Genomic DNA, 23,315 nt, shown 5'->3' with positions numbered 1-23,315 from the left:
TGCTAACAATCACTTGTGGCCATAAAAATGTATGAGCAGTAGAAAATTATAAGTTTGAGAAGAATAAAATGATATGAAATTAACTCCATAACAGAAATATTTTTGCAACGTAAACTCTTTAACTTCTCTTGCATTATTTCACACCCTCACTGAAAACAGCACAGATTTATAGTTGCATGTTCACATTAAAAACAACAGTTAAGAAACTTAAATAAGGAAAAATGAATGTACTTCAACAGAATGGGAACTGACTCCCAGTAAAAGGTCTGTCTGTCCTGTTAGTTTGCTACTCATTTTCCATATGGAGGAACAACTTCCTGCAGCCAGTGCTTGTACTTGACTGACTCAATTTTTAGAATTTCCCCCATTTAAGATACAGTGTGATTGAATAGGTAATTGACTTTAGGTAATAGGAAATTGAATAGGTAATCTATCTTTCTTGATGGATGAATGGTATTTGTATTTAACCCTCTCAGATAATGGTCTCTCTAGAGCTCAAAGTAGGTTTCCAACCTCTCTGTGTTGTCCCAATGATCCTGACAACAACCCACTGACTTAAACAGAAACACAGTTAGCTACTGCGACCTTACATTTATTAGGCATGTTCAAAAATCTCTGTAAGTGAGCGGGAGGTGGAGGAACACAATTCCTGTGTGACTACCTAAGCCAACTCCATATGGCTTAAATCCACTGAAATGAGTAAAAACTCACTTCAGTGAACTTATGTGAAAAGTGAACCAGCTTTTTGCTTAATGTTTTCTTTTTTTCTGAGAGTATTCAAAGAGAGGAATAAAAATGAAAGCAAAAAGTAAAATCAGTTGGAGAAGTATATATTTTTAAAATAAAAGGAGGGTGTGAAGGTCTTGTATTGCTAATATTTTTCCTTACCCTTTCTCAAACATAATTCTTGTGGAAGAATTCTGGATCTGCCTGGAGTTCAATCATGTTGTGTGGTTTTGCTTTATTTTTAAAGGTGGAAATTTTTGAGTTGTGTGTTTCTATTTTGAATGAGGTGAGGCAATTAATTTTGGTTTTGACACATTTGGGATTTCCAATACTTTCTTCCTTAGCATAACAGAGACCTGGCCCAGGTTCCTTTCTGAGACATTTTCTGCTCCCTCCTTAACAAGGCCAAAGACAACCCTATTTTCCAAAACTTTTCCACAGTAAGAGAGACAGAAGAGAACTAGATACTTCCTATATGTGATTCATCTGGCCATTATCAGCTACATTAGGATGAGGTAATTTGTAATTTGAAGAAATTTCTTTACAAGGGCTATAGATTATGAGTTTATCTTTAAATGTCAGCATTGTGTTTACCTGGTGTTGGCCATTGAACATTAACTAGGAATAAACGTGAAAGAATAGAGAAGGAGAGAACAGGAGATAATATTTTCCAAAAATACTTAAAAAGGAAAAAACGAAATGCTTGAAAAGCAAAAGTGGTCTGTGGATTCATAGAAAAGGGAAAATGCTAAAGAGGAGGCAGAAAGAACATACAGAGGGCAAAAAAAAAAAAAAAAATCTTTTTCCCTTTGCTGGGGCCCAGATGGGAAAACAAAGGTGGCTATGTGTTTTCTTGTAGCTGCAGTAATTGAAGTCTGGCCAAACGAAGAAGGCAACCACTTGTTTTCAACAGAATATAGCCCAGTGGTAGGGCTTGTAAAACTGATGAATGTTGAAATCTTTTTAATACATCTTTGCTCAGCTGAGTGCCGTCTGATACTGCTCAGGCATCCTGTAATGTAACAGGCACTTGTAGCATCCAGCATGTTACATAGTCCTCTTCACTTTGCCCTGCCTTTCTCTGGGAAACAGCCTGTGTTTGCGTACAGCTGGTGGGAGAGTATGAGAAGAGATGGGTACCACTCCAACACAGCAAAATATCAGGAGGGAAGCTACCTCTCTCCCTCTGCCTCCCCCAAATTCAGCCTGAAGCTGCAGCCTGGCCTATCTCTACTCAGCAACTGCAGAGTCAGGGTCAGGGTGGGTACATCTGCTCTAGTGACTTGGGATAGCACTGGGAGCATTCCTGACACTGGAGCTTGATTGTGCTGTTAAATTAAAAAGTGGTCCCTGGGATGGCTAACATTCTCTGAAACAGTTTTAGACACATTCATTGCTTTCAGATCCAAGTGCCCTTTAACCATCAATCAGCTGAGAATATTTTCTCTCCAAGTTGTTCTGAAATTTGCATATCTAGGCTGTGTCTAGTGTCTCCTTGAAGGTTGCTGTAACAACTGTGCTTTCTTTTTTGTCTCACAGACTTTCAAATCTCCACAGAATCAGAACAAATTCCTCAGCCTTGGAAGCACTTCTTTGTTTGGACTGTCGCACATATTGTCAGTGCGTGGCTATTGATTCAACAACTCAGTGGACAAAAGAACCATTCTGGATTCTTACACTTGCTTTTAAATGAAAGTTGTCAATTAGCCCCTTCAGTTTCAAAGGAGTTTAAGCTGACCAAACAATCTGACACCTATTCACTCACGCAAAGGGGAAGAAATCAGAAGAAGTAAATATTGCATATTAAGTCTCCTTGTCTATGAAATCCAAAGAGTTGCCAAAATCTCTGATACTGTCTAAACTCTTCATTCCAGGATCTAAAGTGTGTATTCATGCCACCATTGTCTCAGCTGCAACTGAAGACTGCAATGACTTTTAATCTGCTTGCTTTCTTCTCTCTCCTGTTCCTTGACCCTGGACCTGTCAGAATCACTTACTTTACTGCTCTGATTGTATAGTTCAGCTCTTTGAATCTCTCTAATTCCACTTTGTTTATTTATTCCATATTCTGTAGTTATTTCCATTACTTCTTTAGCCAAAGGAACATCTTTGTCTTTTCTTATCATAACCTCTTAAACCTCATATTGCTTTGTTGGATCCTGTTCCAGGGCCATGTATGGCTATATAAGGACTCTGTATTTTACTGGAAACTGGAATTAGTCCTCTACCCACTTGCATTACATTTCTAAATATCCATATTTGAGTTTTTTCTACACTTGCATCAACACATGGGATATATTTTTATCCAGGCAAGGCATTTTTAGTGCATTTGATTTCCCTACATTTTACAGAATTTATTCAAACCTCCAGAGCCTGTCTGTGCTCCAAGGGATGATACTAGGAATGAACAAGAATAATTTCTGAAAACTGTCAGACTAACTTGAAAACCAGGTAGGCCAAGGTGATCAAGAAAGCACCCTGGCTTTAGGTCCTGTGTTTTATGGTGGTCAAACCTGGAACTATCTCATAGGATCATAGATCCATTTAGATTGGAAAAAACCTTTAGGATCATTGAGTCCAACTCTAAAGCTAACACTGACAGGTCCACCACTTAACCATAGTGCCACATCTACATATCTTTTATCACCTCCAGAGATGGTGGCTGAAAAGACACTTGATAAATCATTTCTGTTACGGCTCTCTAGGGACCTCCTCTAAGATTGTGAAAGACCATTATCCAAATCTACATTTGGCCTGATTTCCAGATGAGACGTCAACCCACATCTCCTACAGCTCAGGAAATGTCTAAACTCCCAAATTATATCTGGTTTTGATGTGTGTTTCTCTTTCTGCTCTGCTGAAGACCTACAGCAGCTGTACCATCAAATTCAACTGTATGGAGGGACGGACCAGCTTAGGTAAGATCAGGCTTTGAAGCAGAGGAACTCTCAGAACAGATCAGCAGTTTTTTAGCAAAACAGTTTTTTGCATGAAAACACACTGGTTTGTTAACCATGTTTTCTTGTAAAAGTCAAATCTACCTGAGTGTGGTTCCTGGTTCAGACACTGGCAATCTGTACTGTGAGAGTACCTAATGGATTATTTTGCATAACGCTCAGTGTCCTAGCCACCTCTTTTTCTCTACAAGTTTTCTTGAATTCTTCCTTGTATTTTTCTTTTGATTGCAAAATTATTAACCAATACTGGAAGGTGGTGAATGTATGTCTCATGTATTTATCTTTTTTGAAAAAAAGAAAATCCATTTCTTTCTCTATTACTGAGAATAGAGTAATAACTTTCCTCTTTGTTGTGGAATACGGGGCATGTTTTTAGCAAGTCCCTTTAATGTCTCTTCCAATAATCTGTCTCGTGCAGATTTTCTTGTAAAAAAAAAAAAGTCCCTGCAGTAATTCACATTCTAGTTCTTTAAATATATAATGACACTCCCTGTTATGAAATATATTAACTTCTCAGTCACATTTCCTATTACCCAGGTAGAAAAGATGCAAGGTTGCAGTCCACAGCTCTCTTGAGTCCTACTATGGCAGCTTCTGAAAGGGCTCCTGGTTTTGTGTGTCTTCTCAGGAGGAGTGGCTGAAACTGATAAGGATCTCATCTCATCTCATCTCTTCTCCCAGTGACCTGTGACAAACCAGAGGCAGCCCTAAATACCTCAGAGGCAAGATACAAGGAAACCTGTGTCAGACATATCAAAATTAACTGGCTCCTGAAGAAAGACTCATTCCACCCTGTCATTATTAAAAAAGGAAAGAAAACAAAATGCAGAAAACTGAAAAGCCCAAACAAACAGAAATTGAAGCATTGAAGAAGAAAGGTAAGTAGTTTTTCTCTGAAATTTCTGCCTTTTAAATGTTTTGGGCATTTCTCAATCCAAAGAGCTGACCCATCTTCTACTGGGTCCTGTTGGATTCACTGTGTCATGTGGTTGGGTTTTTCACATGTCAATTATGTGAAAATGTGTCTCTTTTTGTATGAATTTTCAATCTTCCATGCTTAAATTTTTTGAAATGTCTCTTTGTACTTGCCTTATGGTAAAAGGGGGAGGGGGAGGTAAAAGTGCCTCATCTGTCTTTTCTATCACACTCCTTATTTCCTTTGCATTTGATCATTTCCTCTTTTATTCATTTCATCTCATCTCTTAGGTAAACAGTCCAATTCTGTTCCATTTTGTTTCATTTCTGAGATTTTACACGTCCCTAATTATTCTCATCACCCATCTTTGAACTCTTTTCCTCTGTGCTATATCCTTTTTTGACATTTTAGGTGCAAATTGTTGTAGGTGCAATTTAGATCACTTAAATGTCCAAGTCCCTGACTTATGGATGCAATCAGGGATTCAGACATCTAAGTAACTAGATTGCAGACACAAATAATTACATTGCAAAATGTGCCTGCAAGTTTTGTGCCTGTGAGAAATGGTTAAAGCCAGACTAAAGATCAGAACCTTAATCACAAGTAAAATATCCCCCTCACCCTTTAAAGGAGAAAAGACCTCCTTTGTTCGAACAAAGTACTAACACAGAAAAAAAGTAAATTGTTTAAACACTATACAGCTATATAATAAGTATAATAATGAATAGAATAATAGGTCAGAAAGATGTAGAACATAATAATAATAATAATAATAATAATAATAATAATAATAGTAGTAAAAAAAATCTGAGAACCTTACTGGGAGAGAAGAGCACAGTGTGCACTGAGCTTCCATGACAGCCAGTGTTTGTCATTTGCATGTTTCTGCCTTTGAAAATGAAACTTGAGATGGTTTACTTTGTGGTATTGAAATATTTCTATCATTAATCTACAGGGACAAAGTCTAAGACAGTTTGCTCATGTCCATGATCCAATATTCTAGAAAATTCAGTCTAATATTATTGAAAAATATTTTGAACAAGGTTTTATCATTCCTTCTCTTTACAAATTAAATGCCTGTCTAGGATGAGTTTTCAGCAGACTGCAAAGTTGAGGTAATGTTGTTTAATGGTGGTGCTGGTGAAAAGACCAGCTGAGAGCTGTGTTTTTTTGAAAGAAAAAATTATTTGAACTTGACCTTTATTTCTTAGATTTTCTATATTGACTGGAACAAAGTTTCCTTTTTAGCTGAAAAAATATAGCTCCTCTTTCAAACATATCAAAAGAAGTGTTTATGCTTTCTGATGTTTATTCTGAAATGAAATGAACTTTTTGTCTTCAAAACCCAAAGATTTCAATTAATTTAAAATAAATTGAATACTCTGTTTTGGAAAATGTTCTGTTCCATTCCTTTTCATTAAGCTTTCTGAAAAAGAAAATAAAAGACAAAAAATAGCAATACATAAATACTTAGAGTAGGGACTGGCTATATTCTAGAATTAGACATAGTGATAAACTTCGATTTTAATCCATAAATATAGATAATTTTCAAAATATTCTGGACCTATAATGCTATTTTCTCTAGGGACTGTCAGCACTGGAAGAGGAGAAAAAAGTTGTTGGGGTGAATTTATAATAGTGTCTGCACAATTTCAGCCAGCGTCTTCCTCCTGTGTTCTCAAATTCTATTTTCATTTCTCATGTATTTCAGCCCTGTGTTTGCTCCACTTCCATCCTGTGCCTCCTTTGCTCTATGAGTCAGCATTCCCAACTAATGGATTTTGGTCACCTTATGAGGCTGAGATTGGTTAGATATTATTGCCAAACCATAGTATGGACAAAGCAAAAATAAGTTGATTTCCAGTATAAAATAATTTTCAAATCTCATCAGGCCTGCCTATGGTACAAGACATTTCTTTCCACAAGGGAGATTATATCCTCAAGAATATTTCTCTTAAATCCTCTTTTATTTACTAATGGGTCCACATTTCAGATAGCTGTGAAGAAGAATTTTTCCTCAACTGTGTGTTCCTTGTTACTCACATAAGAGAACTTATGCATGAAAGAATCACTTAAGTTGAATTAAATGGGCCATATGAAGTCCCTCAGAATAAGAATTCTATCTAGAACTGCTTAAATATTTTATCAGCTCTCAACCAGAAATCCTGTTTGGTTAGGCACCCATGATCCTATCTTCTTCTCATTGAAGTCAATGAGAAAACTCCAAGTAATTTTAAAGGAAGAAGAAACAAATTCAGTGCCTATGTGTCAGATTTATGAAATTAAAGAAAATGAGCTCACAGAAAGAAAGAAATAAAAACTGCACAGAAACTTTTCAGGGCACTTTCAGAGAGCAATACTTCTCTGGAATTAAGCCAAATTTCTTAGCTAGACTAACTGGTATGTCTTTGAACTTAGGCAGAAGGAGAAGCACGTGAGAAACAGAAGTTGATGGAACACCCTCCAAGACTTGAATCTGGTGCTTGTTCTTCCTTGATCCAGCATTTCTCCCTACTCAGAGGTCTGGTGGTTTAAGCTAGACTGTGTGACTGTCTAATAGTGAGGCAATAAATACAAAGACTTTTTTTCCATGGGTGGAGCAAATCAGGGGAGAAGCATCATTATTGTCACAAGATCAGGACCCAGCAACTCGGCAGTAGCGAACACTGGCCTTAGCAATCGTTTGCAAATTGAAATGGGCACAGATGTGTGGGTGCTTCTCCTGTGCTCTGTTCCTGGTTAAACACATCTGGTGGGGTCTGTCTGTGACTTTCATGACCTAGCACATGTTTTTCTACATACACAGCCTAGAAACAAAGGTCTAGAATAGGCCAGAGTAAGTTTTTCAGAGAAATGTGCATTCTTGCCTTTGACCATAAAGTAGCTAAGAAGGGAAATCCACTTTGTAGGCTTCTAAAATTCTTTGAGGTTATTTCCCTCCTACCTCATTTTCCTCCCTGAAGAGGAAAAAACCTCTCTCTATGCTTTCTGTTCTTCCAAATGATTTGAAAACGTGACTGTACTTCTCCTTGCATTTCAGACATAGTCAACATTTTCAACAACCTTCTGAAAAACATCTGGGATTATGATGGACATGTGGCTAAGGTGTGGGCAGAGCTATGTGGAAAGCAGAAATATTAGTGCAATTTCACATGCAACCACTTCTCTAACAAATCTCAAAAGAATTTAGATTATATTGGTTATTTTATGCCTCAACTCTACCATTTAAAATTATTTTTAATATAATTTCACTGTGTTCCTCATCCAAAAAAACTTCTTATAATTTCTTTGGGATTTGTTTTGCTTTATTTATAAATAAAGGCAAGATGCCTAACAGCTTGAGGCCTTTACAAAGCCTAGGACCCCTTGAGTTTTTCTTTTCTCATCTCATCTATTCTCTTTGAAGCGAAACATTTTTGTTCTTAGTCCTCCTCTTTTTTCTTCCTCTTCTTCCTGCTGTTTAATATTTGCAAGCTTTTCAAGGTCAGCTTTTCCTCTCTCTGCTCACCTTGTCCTGCTGACCACTGCATGGTGTCAACTGCTGACCTTTGGTCCTTGCCCACCATTTGCTGTGAAAGGACAAGATCATATTAAATGTTTGCCTAGGTTTTGCTTTGCAAAGGTTTCATGGCCATTCAGATGGCAGTGAACACTTCATAAAAATCTATTAGGTTACAAAGACATCATAACCATTCATTGCTGCTCTCAGAAATAATAGTATTTGGCAAATTCTTTAGAAGACTCTTAAGTTTCACCTATCCTCAAGGATGGAAGAACCTCGAATGTTCATAATGTTTCAGTTGGTCTTGTATTCAGTAAGTTTTTTTGTGAAAACTCCCAGAGCCCTTCACAGCAGAACATTGCAAAGCTGCAGTAATATCAGAAGATCTAGGTCTGGGTTTTCATGAGTTTGAGTGTGAGCATATGAGAGACTGCTGTGGCTGCTCACCTTTGTGTGTGCACTGACCAAGCTTTGAAAGTCTGGTCCTGTCCAGACAAGGTGTGAGCCTCTGTGCTTGATTCCTTTCCCTTCATGTGACAGTTGGCTTTAGACTCTCTGTGTATCCAGAGGCAGGAGAGAGGCAATATGAAGGGTGACAAATCTCATTATTATCTAAACCCCTTTCTTCATTGTTGCTATGCAGACAGCAGTAGCCATTGCTTAAACTTGTACAGCCTGGTAAGGTGAAATGGATATTTTGACCTCCAAAATAATTTGGTTTTTTTTTGCCTGGCTATGCAAGAAAGAAAGTAATAAGACAATTTCCTCCCTCCTATGCTTTTCGCAGCCCAAGGGGGCTGTGTTGCATGTGGGATATGTCATGACAGTCCTGTAACCATCCCAGCCCTCTGGGTCTGACCCTTTGTGCTTAGACCTCTTTCACCGTAACGTGGCTTTCTGTGGCACTTGAGGCTGGCTGTCATTTTACAGAACAGCAGATTGCAATGATTGTTGCTTCCTCTTCTCTTCCTGCTGCTGGCAGTGGATTTATTTTCTCAGCTTTAGAAGGCTCCAGGCAAGTGCTGCAATCCTCTTCCTTCGCTAGAGACCTCCTTCTATAATAACCCTGGTCTGAGTGAGCCCATTAGGGATTTTTTCATGGAGAAATATTTAAACAGGTCCTGTGATCAGGTTTAGGCATGAAGGAAGCCCTGATTGGATTGAGGCTGTGGTAGGTGTGCAGTTTCTTCTTTTGTCACTATGAAAAAGCAAGCCAATGATGGAATATAGGTGCTCTGAGATGCAGACATTGGCAGAGTAGAATTTCATACTGGACCAGCTACCAAAATTCAGCTTCAGCTACTTGTCAGTCCTCTTTTGTCACTGGTTCTCTAGCTCTTTACTGCATTATGCCTTTATTAATGGTTACATTTTATTTTTTTTAAGTAACAATTCAGTTTTGGGGATATTTTTGGTGTTGAAAAATGTACGATTTTTTTTTTTTCTCCTGTGAGTTATGCAGAGTTCTTGGCATTTTAAGCACCATGAGGTTGAATTAATTCTACAAAGGAAGGGTTTAGTCTGATTTACTTACCATGAACTCATTTCTGCTCCACAGAACCTATTTTGCCTGAAACATTCTTGTTTAAATAGAGTAATATTTTAATCTTGTGCTTTGGGTCCTTTTAAACCTGATTCTATTTTGTGCTCCTATTATCCCAATAACAGTTCAATTAGGAGTGGTTAAAAATCAAGATATTTATTTTAATTGCATGCTTATCTTTTGAGGGTATATTGCAGTAAATAAGGAACATTTGAACAAAAAAACCCTAACATTGCAACATGTCTTGTCACATTATACTTACCCTACACCTGATTTCAAATGTAAATTGCACAGCATTTAGCTCTAATGAAAATACTCTAGTGAAGGAAATTGTTAAGATTTTCTGGTGCTCCCCTAGGGGTAATATTAAAACCTCCATTACTAACATCTCACTCTGAGAAGACAAAATGTGCACTGAGAATACAAAAGCTCTGTTGGCATCTAAATGTGTGCCAATTAATTCGCAGTTACAGACCTGCAGATCTGTATGGAGATGTAAAAATAGGACTTGGGAAAGCTATTTAGATCCCTGTAGAACAGGGCTCCTTGACCCTGGATTTCTAATGTTAGTTTAATCATGGCATTCTGCTTTCTATTTATTTATATAGTTGCCTCAATGAACAAATTAATAATTATACAGCACATTGACAAACATGTCGAGTAATATTTGCCAGATTTTAAATTAATTTAATTCAAGGGCCACTTCATTTACAGGATTCATAGGCACATCAAGGAGTAGCTTTTACTTCATTGCTATTCAGATTACACCAAGATTTTTCATAATTTTCCACTCTCCTTTTTATCTCTCACCCCTCCTTTCGCTGAGGAAGACAATTTAACTTGCTTTTCCAAATAGGTGGTTACTTTCAAGGAGGTGGAAAACAGGTAAATGATAGACAAACAGAAATGTAGATAAATGCATGGGTAAAATACATTTTAGAGAAATAATAATTTTTATGAGTGAAAAAACAGCTCTAACGACTCACTTTATTTTTCCATAAATTCCAATTTTCAATTTATCTCCTTTTGTTTTTCATGTACAATTTCCTTTGGATATTATTTATTTTTAATATATCTTGTGATCCTGTGGAGGACTGTTTCTGTGTTGAACATAGACTTAGTTACACAGAGGTGCCATGCTTTATATTGTTTGTAAACAGAAACTTGATATTAGAACCAGCAACTGGCTTGAACTGCAGTATTTGAAATGAGAAATATATGTCCCATGGCAGGCAAGACAAACTTTTTAATGAAGCCTGAGTCCTTTGAGCAGGGGGAAGGAGATGATTATCAATCTTTGAAAATACTCCCCCACTACCTCCAACATGGCCAAGTAAAAGGAATTCACAGAACAGTGCTGCTTTTCATTAATAGTATTTGCTTTTTGTTTCCCATTTCATTATTCTTTTGGAAGAAACAGGATAACTGGTATGTGAAAAAGACTTTTATTCTCAAAATATGGCACGTTGCTATCTTGGCCAATACATAGCAGGGTCTTCTGCTGGAATATAGAGAATCTGAGACATATTTAATATCTTCTCCATATTTTAAGAAGAACTGCAATATTGGGGAGATTAGTACCCCCTTATTACACTTCTTATAACTCATATGATCTGTGTTTTAATGTATTTAATTATGACAACCTCCCCCACCCCCCAGATGCTGGCACTTAGAGATGCATCTTCAGTTGTAGAACAAGACCCTTGAAAGCCCCTTTCATCCCTTTCTGATGTCACCTGATTTCTATCAAAAAAATCCTTACCTTGGCACAGGAAATTGCCAAAGGAACCACTACACTCAGCCACTTGAGTGACACAGCAGAGCCTGAGCTGCCACATCCTCTCCCTGCATTGCCTCTGCTCCCTGTGGCAGCAGTGCTTCCTCAGAAATACTGCACCTGGTTTGGTACCCAGACATTCCTTTCTGGGCTGAGCCCCCGGAGTTGAAAGGCCACTAGGAAATAGTCCCTTGGGTCCACAGACACTCAGTAGTTTGCTAAGGACAGATAACTTGCACAACTGTGTTTGCTCTCCTACTCTTTTCTAAGTAAATCTGGTTGCAACGATAGCAGAGTTTTAGGGGACAAGGTCCTCAAAGACATGAAATGCAACTAGCAATGGAGACTGGGTCTGAAAAGCTTTGGAGGAGCAGTGCTGTGTAATTGTACTGAACTTCCAAGATGTAGCCAGATAGTGAAACTGGGAGCTATCAGTGAGGATCATCTCACCTGGCTTCTGGGGAGGAACTCATCTGCACTTGGGTGTCTGGCAGTGAGGGACTGGCTTCTGCAATGGATACCAGAGGTCTAGGGCCTAATTCAGTTGCATAAACATGTGCTTTAAGACTCTTCCATGCATCTTATATTGTTGAAGACCTCTGCATGCAGCTGATGTGTGTGACAGAAGCCCTAGAGAAATTTATTTCCTTCAGCAGCTGGAGCCAGGCAGCATCTGCTAAGGTATCCTTATTACCTGCTTTGGATAAATTGCATCTGGGTTTCACTAACTAGATCTGCATTGAGAGCTCACACACCTCACCAGCCTACAGAGTCCTACATGTTGGTGCCTAAAATAAGGTATCCTATCTGGCAGTGAAGACCACCCTAAATATCTACTGGTAGGCAGAGGTAGGAAGATGAAACTCATCTAAGTATATTAACAATGAGAAAGCAAAATTTAAAGGAAGACAAGTGAATCAGCTTCTCACACCCCTGGCTCAGATGAAGGCTAAATTTGGAAATGAAAATTGTTTAGGTGATACATGGGTCTCTCTGGAGAAATGTCTTGGAAACCATTTTAGGAGATCAGAGGGGCTGGGGGTAAATTGTAAAGCAACATTTGAACCAAATGCTTATTTCTAATTTGTGTGATGTGTCTTAAAAGATGGAAAACCAACAGCTGGTGATGTGAAAGATAGATATGAGGGAGATAAAAGAAGAATGTGAAGAAAATTGAGAAATAATTTTTATGCCTTTAATGTACATCACATTTAGGAAATTTGTGAGATATCAATGAATAATACGGTTCTTCTCAGAAACAAATAGGAAATAGCTGTGCCTTGTGTAAGACATTAGCAGTCTCTCTTATGTCTGAACAACTTTTCATAGGTAAAATTGCTTTAGCTGGCACGATTATCAGTGTTCACTGCTGCATTCAGCATGCTGCTCAATGTGATAATGAGTGATGTCTTTTTTCCATCACTTCAATACAGGTATGCAATTTATTCTGCCAGTAAACACTATTATAATGTAAAATTTATAATACAATATCTTTCAATGCCAGTCAGAGTGATAGTTTGAAGGAACTCGAATGTGTCTGTTATGTATCAGAGCAAACAAACCCCACATTAACAACAAAGTTGCTTACTTGGCAGAATGGTGCAGCTGCCTTGCTTTGCTTGCTGGGGTGCATACATTAACTGCAGCACTGCTCCCTGGAGTGTCATGGCCCCAAACTCCCTCACTGTTTCTGTGCAGTCCTCACAGTATCATGGGTACCAAATGGAATGGGCACAGTGATGTCACGTTTAGCATTTGGAGCACTAGGTTTACCTTTTAGCATCCCCACAGCTCAAGCACTAGGTCAGCACCACTGATGATTCTTGATATTGTTAGCCAGATAAACTCTCATGTTAATCCTGCACATTTAAGTTGACAATACAAATAAATACTTTCTGCTCTGTGTGTATGTGGGGGTAGTGTTCTTTCTTTCAAGAGCTTTTAGAATATATTCCAAATAATTTCCAATAATTTAAAAGCCTTTTAAAGAACAGGCTCTTCTTCCAATAATTGACAGGCAAGACAATACCAGAGGGGGAGGCAAGGTGGAGAGGGGCGGAGGTGTAGATTGCTCTATATAAAAGCTGCTAAATTATGTTGTCAAAATTATAGCAACATTTTTTTTGCTCAAAAGCCTTGAAAAATCACACTCCTCCAGTCCCAGACTTCTGGCTTTTGTTTGTTTTGTGTAACCAACCTAAAACTTCATGCCATGAAATCTGTTATAATTGGAAGCACTTGTTGGATTCAAAATCAGCCCAGGACCAGGAACCCAAGCATGTGACTGAAAACTTTGTCTATATTTTTACACATAACTACAAGAATAAAAAATTTTGGCTGCTACTGGTGGTATCTGTGATGTGTAGGCTGGATCTTTGCTTTCATCTTGTTTATTTCCCATTCTTTGACAGGTTTTCTTGTGAAAAGTAACCTGTCTGGAGATCTGGAGAGTGCACTCTAAGCTGATGTGATTAGACACTTTTGACAGTAGGAAAGCCCTTCAGTTGGGAATGGTCTCCATTGAGAGCAACATTCAGTAACTTGCTGAAACAGGAGTCTCAATAACTACATTTCAGTTCAGAGATCTTGTTTACTGACTTCTCAGTATCTCTTCTAAGCTATAGAATCCTCCCTTCCTCCCTCCCTCCCCTTTCCCTCCCCGTTAAGAATTAGTGACCTGATGTCTTGTACGATGGCTTTGATCTTGGAGAGAAGGAAATCTGTGTTAAGGGTATATTCATGACCAAATTCATACTGTCTCTTAGATATTAATTGTTGCAGTAAACATGTGAAAAGCATGATGTGGTAGCTCTCCCTCTGGTCATTTCACAGTAAAATAATTTGCTCTAGAAGTAAGAAGCTGGAAAATTTAATTAATTTTCTACTAGAAACATTCTAATGTATTTCTTTTTTTCTGGATATTTACTCTTCACATGTAGCATGCTAAGCTGCAATTCATTTCTTGCTGTAGTCTTTATGTCCCGTAAAGCCTATATAGCTCAAGCATTTCAGAATTGAAGATGCATTTTGAACATGACATGAAATATAATCAGAGTTTCACATGTTGCATCGTTTATTAACACTGTCCCTTCATAACAAGTCTAGATGATGAAGCTTCTACAAAATCTGTCTGACTATCTACCTGTCTGTCTCCCATGTACGAAACACAAAGCAAAGCTCAGTAGCTTGTGTGCACTTTTCAGCTTTGGTCCTTAAAGAAGTGTCTTATTAAAGTGGGAGAACAAGCAACCCTCCAAAAAAGGGCTGAGAAAACAAGAATAAGCCTTGCACAAACAAGAGGGAGAGACTGAGATGCTTTTTCAGCTTGTGGTGCGCAACAGGCATTGGATGCTGTTGTGCTTTATGGCATCTCTCTGCTGTAAAGGCTGATTAAAAAAGAAAGGTAATTTCATGCTGTTGTCATCTGATGACATTTCAATAAACCTACAATATTTTTATTATTTTGAAGAAACCTTTCTAGGAGTAAACTGTGTGCTTTAACAAGTGTACTTACACATGATACTGCATGAGTTGAAAGTCTTGATATTGTTGACAGGTAGATGAATAGACTGCATTCTCTTCAAGATGCAAGACAAGGAAGAAATTGGTCTGGAAGCCTGCTGAAGAAAGGGACTGATTGGCACTCTTTGGTGCAATATGAGCAGCTCACACTCCTATATGCATCTGGGGTAATGTCTGTAGAATAGAACCATGGAATTGTAGAATGTCCTGAGTTAAAAGGGACCCACAAGGACTGTCAAAGTTCAACTCCTGACCCTGCACAGCACAACGCATAGAGTCACACCAGGTGCTAGAGGCCGAGCAAGCCAAGTGACCTCATATGCTTCTCATATAGTTTTCTCTCTAGACCCTTCACCACCTTTGTAACCCTCCTTTGGTTACTCTCTAATAACTTTATATCTTTTTTTATTTTGGTGCTCAAAACTGCACGCAGGACTCAAGATAAGGCTGCAACAGCACAGAACAGAGTGGGGGGCTGTCACCTCTCTCCACCCATCATTCCAGAATTCCTGGGAGATTTTACAGAACAATAATATTATGTACACACACACACACACACACACACGTGTACAGGCACCTTTTCTGTCACTATAAAGAATGTTTTTATCCACACTTTTTGAGCACTGTGCCTCAGATTGCTTTCATAGTGACCCAATTTATAAGCGCAGTCCCTTATCCATAGAGGTAAATAAATCTCATCCTTTTGGTCAAATATATGGATGCTTTCCAAGATTTTTTGGACAGTGGTCCTTATTACATAGCTTTCAGCAATGATCCTAATCTAATAGTTTATGTGCTAATTTTTGACTAGTCTGATGCTATCAAACCCAACAGTCTTTTTAAGTCAGGCAATAAGCTGTGTTTCATCATTGCTACTTGTCCCGTCTACCTGCTTTATTTTATGCCTTGGTGACACAAAGTACTGCAAAGATGAATGGGATTTAAATAACTGGTTTTTTTTTTGTCTATATATTTAAATGTACATACTATTCCAAAGCTAAATAATGTCCTGACAAGTAAAAACAGTGCCTGGCATGTAACCGAGAAACTAGTCTTGAATGGTATTGAATTTCTGGCCAATTCTGGGTTCTGTTTTCAGGTGTGCCAGACGTGATGTTGATGTTCCTGACACATTGGGTACAGATATCATTTGTTTTCCTCTTAGTCTTGCACTTAACCTAGCTCTGCCTGGAAACTGTCACCAGTGTAAATGAGAGTAACCTTTGTTTTTTCACCTCAGGTTTTTCCATCTCATGTTGTAAGCCAAAACAGTTCCCAGTGCCACTTTTGGGAGAGAATTAAAATCACATTCTGACTGATCCAAGAACCAGACCTGGAATGTGTAAGCCTGTTTTTGTCTACTCAAGTGCCAAGGTAACAAAACATTGAAATATTTCTGAAATATTGAAAAATATATTTTCATATGTTCATGTATCTCAAGAATCACTTTGTTACCTGTAAAAAACAGTTTGCTATCAATCTGTGAAGAATGCTAACTTTATTCCACTAAGTGCTACACCCCTCCCAAAAAAGTGTCAGGAATATCTGCGAGGGAAGGATTATGATCAAGGAAGCACTTCTTTTGTAATGAGATTAATTCTAACATGGTGCTATAATCATATGTGCAGGGTTACCAAATAATTTGCCTTTGCAGTAACTCTTATGACAGTAAGTACCAAAGTAATAATTTGTGTCTGCTACATTTTGTAAGCTGTTGTCAAGCAGATAACCTGTCTACATGCTCAGAACTGGTATCTCCTGCTGTTCTGCTCAATGGACAAGGGGGCTTTATTCATGGAGGCACTCTCAGTAGAATATAGGATCAGACTGTGCATGGAGGTGCTCTAGTACTTGTAGAAAAGCAGTAAATTCTCTCTGAATAGCACTTACATTATATTAGCTACTGGAGATGAGTGTTTGCTGTTTTGTTTTCTTTTGCAATAACATAATTTTCTGTGTATAAATTCCGTTCATTATTTATACTTTTATACTTCATTCTGTGTTCTGTTTTGTTGGGTTTTTTTTGTTGATTTTTTGTTTGTTTGAATGAAATGTATTTCTTAAATAAACCAACTGTCATTTTTTTTTCCATTGGAGATGGAGAAGTCACTGGGTTATTTCTTACCCATTAACTCTGAAACAATAACATCTTCCATCAGATAAAATGAGTCAAATTCAGTGCCATGATAGATCACTTGATTAACCAGCAGGGAGAGCTGTTTCTTTTGTAAGAATCACCTGCTGGTCAAGATGAGGATTTAATCCTCTTCTTTAGATGAAGAATTTATGTATGAGATAAATCCAAACAAATACTACATACTGGAATAAAGTTATGAGCACCTTGAGGCTCCACTGTAAAAACCCACTGTTTATTGCCCAATAAAAGGCTTCCAGTACAACTGTATCTATGCTATTTACCAAGTGGGAAGTGAGCAGAGGATTCCAATAGTTAATTACTGCTCTTGCCTTGATTATGGCCCCTTCACCCATTGCTGGCATTCATTAAGGCTCAGATTTTTCAGCCATTGTTCATATTAAGCAGGACCATCAAATTCTCCAGGTTTAGCTGTGCATTGAAGTCTCTTCCTGGCTAGTGGCATCTAGTCTAGGGCCCATGAGCTTTCCTGGTGCTCACTTATTGTGTCTTTGCTGGCTATGTCCTGACTATATTCTAAAATTAGGGACAGTCTTTTCTATCTCCTGATATTCCATGATAAGAGGAATTGAATAGTATATAAACCATAGGGACTAATGTTTCCAGAACAAATTTCTGGCACAGGCAATATTTTACACTTTGGAGGTGAAGGACTGCCAAATATTAAACATTATGAATCAAAATTTCACCTCCCATTGAAATGAAATCAAAAGTGGGAATATGTCTGAATATGTCTTATCACAAGTAACAAATGACAGGATGAAATGAGATGAGATGAGATGGCCTCAAGTTGCACCAGGGAAGGTTGAGTTCAGTTATTAAGAAAATTTTTTTCACTGATAGGGTTGCCAAGCACTGGAAGAGGCTGCCCAGGGAAGTGGTGGAGTTGACGTTCCTGGAGGTATTTGAAAGATGTGTAGAGGTGGCATTTGTGGATATGGCTTATTGGTGGTGCTAGCTTAGCAGTTGGACTCAATGATCTTACAGGTTTTCCAACCTATATGTTTTTATGATTCTGTGATTTAATCATTCTGTGTTAATATTCCTCTCCTTCTGTTTTTTTTTTTTTTTTTTTTCTGATGCAGAATTTCATTCAATTAATTCAGGAATTAAAAAAAATTACCGTAAATACCAATTAATTTCTGAGTTCTGTTTTTTAACATTTTACAAGGTAAATTTCTTGGTTCCAAGTAAAGATTTAATGTTTGTATTTTCTTTATGACATTTTTGTAAAGGATTTTGGTTTTAAGCATTAATTGTTTGGTTTTTGAGTAGTTTTTTATGAAACACTTTCATTTCAGATGATCAACATTATAATTATCACCTAAAGTTTAGCCTCAGCAGTGGTACCGATACAGAAAATTACATTCTGAATGCTCACTTTAAATTTAAATGTTGTTAAATTGTAACAACAACTGTGCTACTAAGCATTATCTAAGCAAAGTAAATGTATAGGTTATTCAAGTGTGTGTGTTGATGTTTTTAAGGCCAGTCACTCAGAAATGAAGCTTTTTCTCAGGTATGAACTAAACTGGTTTGCTGTGTATTCTGCACATCATCTCTGTGCTCTGTCATATAACAGAGGCTGGTTTCCTATAAGGGTGCTACTTCCTACTGTTCTCAGGTGTTATGGCAATTGAGGACTCACTTTTTGTTATGACAGTGAAACCTCCATAGCATGGATGCCTTCCAAAGAGAGCAAATTAAAGGAAATAGCACTTTTCATGAGTCATAAAATGATCATGTTCTTTTGCTAGCTGAGACCAAGCTGATGATGCTTCTGTACACCGGGGTGAATTGTGCCTTTCTGGTTAAAAAAAAAACCAATGACCTCAAATGTGTGTAGCATAAACACTGAGAGATTTCTGGCTGTGTAGGTGAAGCTGCTGATATACCAAAGAAGGTAATTTTATTGACTGTTTTGCTATCTTTGACAGGTGCCCCATAAATATGTGCTACTTATTGCTTATAGTTCAGCTTATTGGCTAGGAATCAAAATTTACAGGACCAAATCCCACACTTTGAGAGATTTGCTCCTTTGAGGCCACTCAGGTGGCTGAGAGAAAAATACACACCTTCTAGGACTGGCAGAGAGCTGGGAAAGGGTAATTCTTTTCCAGCCGTGCCTACCAAGAACCAACCCATAATGCTGGCTTTAGGAAGCAGTGAGTATGTGCTGCCAAGTATGTTTTAGTGGCACATGATTGTTTTTTAAAGTTGCTGCTTGCTGTGACCCTTGGAGGCTTTTAAACTGATCTGTATTTAGCTATCATAGCGTCTCTCCATCTCTGGAGACTCATCTTTGACCATCTGTTTTTGGAGGATGAAAACTGGTTTGAGTTCCTTATTTGTCTGCTGAAATCAGGGGAATTGGTAGAGTGCTATAAAATTGGAAACTTGGACTTTATCTTCCATTTAAAAGAGGAACATTTCTATTGTTGTTCACCAGGGAAGGCAACATTTGCAGCTGACTGGAGCAAGAGGCCAGATGTACTCAAAGATGTTGAGAGGTAGTAATGCATGGACTGACCAGTTTATGGAACAGGATGAAGGATGGAAAACAAGACAGTTGTGCCAAGTAAAATGATTTCAATCACTCAGTGTGCCCTGAAGCGTTCTGCATAAACTTAAAGATGGGATGGGAGAAAGAGGGTTTCTGCTTTCTTAATTGCATTGTAAATGCAATAGGGAGAGTGATTTATGGACTAGGTGCTTATGATCTGTAGCACAAAATAAAGCCAAATATTGAAGTCTTCTCTGTTTCACACATTCATACTTGCTTCATACAAGAGTTCACATGTGAAGGATGGGATAACAACACTTGCTAAACTTCAGGGACATAAACCCTAAATTTTCCTTTTTTCCCAAACTATTGATGTAGCACTATGCATCCATTCTGATCAGTTTTTTGCAGGTTGAGTAATCCTTTGTACTGTGCACCACTATTATTTTCATCTGGAGTCTTCCCACTGTACAAATTTCTGTGTATTTGTCTCTTTGTATCATTACTGTTGTGAAATACGTGCCTGGATTTGTGAGCTCTGAGTCAGATTTTCTGCTCCTTTATACTGCTTTTCATGCCTCTCACCTTTACTGACTTCAGCAGTGCACAAACTCAGAGGCTTTAATTAAATGGACAAATTCTGCTTGTGTTTGTGTTGTGATGGAGGCTTGGGTATTCCTTTTTCCTTTGGGTGAAGATGAGTGTCACTGAAGTCAAGATGTGGTCCATCATTATCTCTGATGTAACAGTGTGAAGGAAACAATTATAACTAAGTTTTTTGGTATGACTGTTGGTATGAAATTAATGTTGCTTGGTCCATTGTGCCACTATTCATCTCTAGATGCAGACCTGAGGTAGGATGAACCAGGAGGGATAGTGAGCACCCTTGCTGGAGCTGACAGTTGTCAGAAGAAATGTTTGTTGGGAAAAAATTATTGTCTCAACTTGCTGGTGACCTTAACTTGCTCTTTATAGAACACAGCTTGACTGATGTCAGACTTGACTGATGACTGAGAAGTTTGCTCAAATTTTAAAGGAAATAGTTATTTTTTTTTATTCTGTTGCTTTACAATGCTTTATCAGTAAAGACAACAAAACATTGTTTAAATGGAGTACCTCAATGATGCAAAAAATGAATCAATTTCTTACAGCAGTGCCTGTCTCTCTAATGGAGACCCTCAGAATGGATGAGCTTCTGTTTCTTGCTGCAAGTGTTAGCTATCACATAGACGGGCTATTGCTCTATCAGAAATCATGCCTAAACCTGTTATTCCAAGAAGACAATTTTTTTATAAAGAAGTGATTTCTTATTTTAAAGCCTTGGTAAATAAACACATAAAAAAGGGGTTCATGCAGAGACATGGCCGTAATTCTGGGTGGGAAGCTATGATGCTAGTTTACTTCATTTTGTTTTAGAGAAGGGGACAGAATTAGGCATGAACAACAAATCTATACAAAGTCATTTTTCAGGCTTTACTGGAGTCACTGTGATGTCCTTGAAAGTAGACTGCTTCATTTCTTACATGCTCTAATGTGGAGGAGAGACTGCTGTTCTAAATCTCAAACATCGAGAAAGGCAATGTACAAACAGCTGGCACTAGCTTTTAGTAAAAATTCAGGAATGTGCTAACACAGGAATAGAGCAGCTACAAATTATTTTGACAAATTATTTGTTTTCTCACAGAGGTTGGCTTCCCTGTATTGATTGTGCTGCAAGATTTTACTGTCTTTTCATCTTACAGAAGATCTCGGATACGTAAATGTTCATGGTCAATAGATGGCAGCAAGTCATTTAGCCTGACTCTTACCTCTTCTGGGCAATCCTCTGTGCACAATCAGTGCTCACCTTTTTGTTTTAAGAAAACATCTTCTTCTTCTTTGCAATTCTAAAGGCTGCAATGAGATGTATAAGCTAATGACAGTTAATAATATATTTCATCAAAGAAATATCCTCTGGCAGATATCTGGCGTGTCTATTTTTTCAAACCCCTTAACACAGTTTAACTTCCATATTTCTTCAGTCCAACAATTATAAACCCCTTTAACTGGGATCCAGAGTGATAAGAATTAGTGATTTCCTGTGGAAATGCTTTATCAAGGCACAGCAGAGGAGATGGTGCTAGAGGAGAACATCTACACCTTACATAGCTACCCCCATGAAGACCTTACATGTTGTCATGGCAGTGAGTGAAGCTAACAGGAAGAGAAAGTTGATGACAGGAATTTACTGAATGAAGAGAAATGCAGTAATTCTTCAAAGTACAGGAGCTGAAAATAATGTTGCTCACAGAAATTTTCCTTCCAGGAACTGCAGTAAAAACTCATTATATCTCCCAAACTGACTGCAGTTCCCAAAAGGAGTTTTCATCTGTTTAGTTAAAAAGCTTTGACACCAGTCTTTCTCCACTTTCTCTGACACTAATCTTTTGTGCAGCTTTGAAAATGGATGAGAAGATCTTTTGATGAAATCTAGAAATTCATCAATCTAGAAATTCATCAATTGATGAATCTAGAAAGCGAACCAGTATATGACCCACTACACAGTCTTTCTCCTCTGTAATCTTTACTGTTCCCTGATATTCCAATATAACTGTCTTACAGCAAGAAATTCCTGTGAAGGAAGAAAAAGGAGAGGTGTGTTGATTTTACTATTAATCTCTTGCAAAGCTAATTGTGATTACAGTAGAAAATAATTATTTCCTCAGTGATATTGCAAAATCAAACAACTGGAAAATCATTGCCAAACTTAAGTATTCTAGAGCTACCTTTCTGCTGAGTGATTGGTAGTGTTTTGCTTTGAGTTGATACATGCCTGATAATTATACTGACAATATTGACACCTTTGAATGTTCTCATAGAAAGTTGAGATTCATTTGAGAAAGGATAGGTAATACCACATTCTAAAATTAAAGATGTGATAATAAAACCTTGAGTTTCACTGTTTAGTTATTAGAAGTGCATTTATTTAAGAGAAGTAGGTTTTACATCCTCATTTTATTTTATGTATGTATCTTACTTTACCGCTATTCTAAGGATTTGACACTTGAAAGATTTCTAAAGCCAAGCTATATAAAGAACATTTGAAAACAGAATCAATAATTTCTTACATAACTAGAGTAACAGCATTATTCTGGAGCTCTTAAGGCATATATTCAAATGTTAATTAATATAGGACCATTGTGAGGAGAATAATTAATAATATGTTCATCTTATCAGTGAGTAAACTAGTCACAGAGCATATTCTAACACTTCTGGGAATGCAGTAATAACTCCTGCTTGACCAACTTGGTAAATTTCTGGTTTGGTGGATGAGGGGAAGGCAAGGGATGTTGCTGACCTTAATTTCAGTAAGGTCTCCCATAAGATCCTCACAGACAAGCTGATGAAATATGGGTTGGCTGATTAGACACTGAGGAGGTTATAAACTGTCTGACTGGATGGGCCCAGAGGGTGATGATCAGTGGCATGAAATTGGAGGCCAGTAACCATCGGTGTAATCCAGGGGTCAATACTGGGTCCAGTCCTGTTTAAGATCTTTGTTAATGATGGGGAAGATTGTGCCCTCAGCAAGTTTGAAGATGACACAAAGCTGGGAGGAGTGGCTGGTAGGTGTTGCCATCCAGAGAAGCCTCATCAGGCTGAAGAAAAAGGATGACAGGAACCTCATGAAGTTCAAGAAGGAGAAATGCAGTCCTGCACCTGGGGAAGAACAAT

General features: G+C 37.9%; 1 long non-coding RNA gene across 2 annotated transcripts; it reads left to right on the top strand.

Annotated features, from left to right (window-relative positions):
• Positions 1-4,198: 4,198 nt before the first annotated feature.
• On the top strand, positions 4,199-19,835 carry LOC128803624 (uncharacterized). Of its 2 annotated transcripts, XR_008435783.1 has the most exons (5): positions 4,199-4,561; positions 14,978-15,110; positions 16,184-16,317; positions 17,942-17,999; positions 19,548-19,835. It is a non-coding gene; the product is annotated as an uncharacterized LOC128803624 (long non-coding RNA). The 2 variants fall into 2 exon arrangements; XR_008435784.1 differs by lacking the exon at positions 17,942-17,999.
• The last annotated feature ends 3,480 nt before the right edge of the window (positions 19,836-23,315 follow it).

Source organism: Vidua macroura, chromosome 2, assembly GCF_024509145.1.
Source record: "Vidua macroura isolate BioBank_ID:100142 chromosome 2, ASM2450914v1, whole genome shotgun sequence".
Taxonomy (NCBI): Eukaryota; Metazoa; Chordata; class Aves; order Passeriformes; family Viduidae; genus Vidua; species Vidua macroura.
This window is presented reverse-complemented; position numbering and strand designations above follow the sequence as displayed.